Source organism: Macrobrachium rosenbergii, chromosome 46 (genome assembly GCF_040412425.1).
Source record: "Macrobrachium rosenbergii isolate ZJJX-2024 chromosome 46, ASM4041242v1, whole genome shotgun sequence".
Lineage (NCBI taxonomy): Eukaryota > Metazoa > Arthropoda > Malacostraca > Decapoda > Palaemonidae > Macrobrachium > Macrobrachium rosenbergii.
In genome coordinates, this window is record NC_089786.1 from 7,340,001 (window position 1) to 7,342,500 (window position 2,500).

Here is a 2,500-nt window from a genome sequence, read left to right on the forward strand (position 1 = left end):
CACCCGCGGCGAGAGCGGGCTGGAACGAATTCCCACCGAGGTGGTGGTAGTAGTAGTAGCGTCCAGTCCGAGGTAGGAAGAACTTGAGGGCGAAGAATTGGCAAAAAGGGACTTGCTTACTTACTGTATACAAGCCGTTCGTCCACGCACCGGTTTCCAGCGGGCGCCGCCGTCGTCGTCGTCGTCGACTTTCCAGGCCGATCCTTCTCTCTCCTATCCACCTTCCGCGTCTCTGCTTTACTCCTAGCAGCCTCTTCTTCCTCCTCTTCTTCCTCCTCCCCTCTTCTTTCTTCTCCCCTTGCCTTCCCTTTTGTAGGTTTTATAATGTTGCTGCTGCTCTTGTTACTTTTGTCGTCGAGTCGTGCATGTGCAAAAAGCCCCCCTACTTTCCACCCCAGAAGAAGAAGAAGGACTTTGGCGATGGCTCCCTCCCCTCCCCTCCCTCCTTTCCTCCCTATCTACCTCGCCCCTCCCCCCTCCCACCACCTCCTACTTACCAGCCCCTTCTGTGCACGTGCATATTCTGCCTGCATCCTCGTTAGAAGTTTTCCATTTCTTTGAACTCTCTCTCTCTTTCTTTCTTTCTCTCTCTCTCTCTCTCTCTCTCTCTCTCTCTTTTTTTTATTCACTGGCCATTCATTCCTCCGACTCCTAATGCTCAGCTCCTTCTCTCTCTTTCTTTCTCTCTCTCTCTCTCTCTCTCTCACTCGAGCCTCTCATGCATTGTATGCAATTATTATTACCTTTCCATTTGGCCTCTACCCAATCATTTGATCATTAGGGCCACCTTTCTCAAAAGGATACCCCTGGGTCCATGGTTCTACCTTCGAGGTGTATCTCTTTCAAAACGCATCATTTTTTTCTGCCTGTCTCTCTTTTCTCTTTCTCGTTCTCTTTCTGTCTCTCACGGAAAGGGAAGAGCCGGACGATCCGCCGGTACATGATTTTCGCGGGATTCTTTTTGCTATGTTCGTGAGGAATTCGGTCCAGTGTCTGGGACGTGAAAATCGAAGGACCGGCTTTGCTGATGAACGTAAATTATTTTCGCTGCCTTGAGTTTTCGTCGTTTTCTTCTGCTTCATCTCCTCTCTGTCAGTTATCATCCATCCCAGCACTTTCCCACCTATCTGTTACCTGTGCCCCAATCACTCTTGGCCCCCATCCACCCCTCCCTTTTCATTATCTGGCTCCTTACCCCACCCCATCCCCCCATCAAACCCATCCACGAAACTTTATTTCAAAGACGCCTTTACTATCAACCCCCTTCCCCATATTAGGCAGAATGTATTGCCCTGCCCCTCCCCTTTCTGTTCCCCTTTTCCCCCTCTTTTTCCCCTCATACATTCGGCGGGTTTCTAGCCGAGTTTCTTTGGCTTCTCGGCTTCTCTCCTGCTCGTCGTCATCAGAAGGCAAGCGGAGCAAAGAAAAGATTCAGCCTCTCCTCCAGTTTAGAAATTCTCTCTCTCTCTCTCTCTCTCTCTCTCTCTCTCTCTCTCTCTCTCTCTCTCCTTTACCCTTCTGGCTATCGGGAGGAAGGGGAAATTCTGCAGATAGTTTTAGCGCCAACTTAGAATTAGGGCCGGAGAGTTGGGCTAGAAGATGAGAAGACTCCGGAGAGCCTGTGGAAACCCCGTAACAGTTTTGGGGGCTTTATGCGATAGCCCTCACCACTCTCTCTCTCTCTCTCTCTCTCATACTCTCTCACTCTCTCTCTCTCTAATATCTCCTCTTCCTTTCTGTTCCTCCTACCTTTCTGCTTTTCTTCTTCTCCCTCTTCTTCCATTCTAGGTCTTGGAAAGCGTCGATATTTCCTTCCGCGCTCTGCATTCTTTGGAAATGGCCGAAGCCTTGTGTAATCGGTAGGCCCGTCGAATTTTCGGAAGGGCTTCCTTTGTTTCGCCGCCGGTGGCGTCTTGCGTGTTCTTCTGGAAATAATCGGGATATTAGGTTATTTTATCTATTGTCCTGCTTCTTACATTTAACCCTCATGGATAATTGCTTGTCCATCTATTCACGAAATTTTGAAATCATTCAAGCGTGGCAAAAGAATTCTGGGAAGCCACTTCTGTTGGACATAGCGTGAACCGTTTTACTTGGCCAGATAATCGCGATGTATTTTATATTTGATTCGTTTTTAGATTTTCTTATTTCTTAGTGTCTTTTTTGGTCATTTATAAAAGATGTTTTGTAACTGATCGTTTTTATGATATTTATTTATTTATTTGTATGTTAACCGGTCAGGTCTATTTTATGGCTGACTGCTGTTCATTTTTATAATTTACTAGTGTGTCACTTGGTCAGTTATACAGTCCATTTAATGAATTTACCAGTATTGTACTTTGATATTAATTCTGTTAATTTACACCTAATTTCTTTTTAGTTATTTCAAGCACAGTGCTAAGTTATTTAGTCAGTTATACTCTCTAATTTATATCTGATTACTTTTTTGTTTTTGGTTTACTAATATCATATTTATCAAATATACTAAGTCAACTTTGTA

At 45.3% G+C, this 2,500-nt stretch overlaps 1 protein-coding gene and 1 long non-coding RNA gene across 7 annotated transcripts in view; one reads left to right on the forward strand and one right to left on the reverse strand.

Moving 5' to 3' along the window:
- Positions 1-2,500, forward strand: part of pros (prospero) — a 1,677,936-nt gene that overhangs the window by 170,389 nt on the left and 1,505,047 nt on the right. The window lies entirely within an intron of this gene.
- LOC136830191 (uncharacterized) overlaps positions 1-2,500 on the reverse strand; it is a 174,500-nt gene that overhangs the window by 46,825 nt on the left and 125,175 nt on the right. Inside the window, exon 4 of the long non-coding RNA XR_010850593.1 lies at positions 1,750-1,925. This is a non-coding gene — a long non-coding RNA (uncharacterized lncRNA). The remainder of the gene's footprint in view (positions 1-1,749; positions 1,926-2,500) is intronic.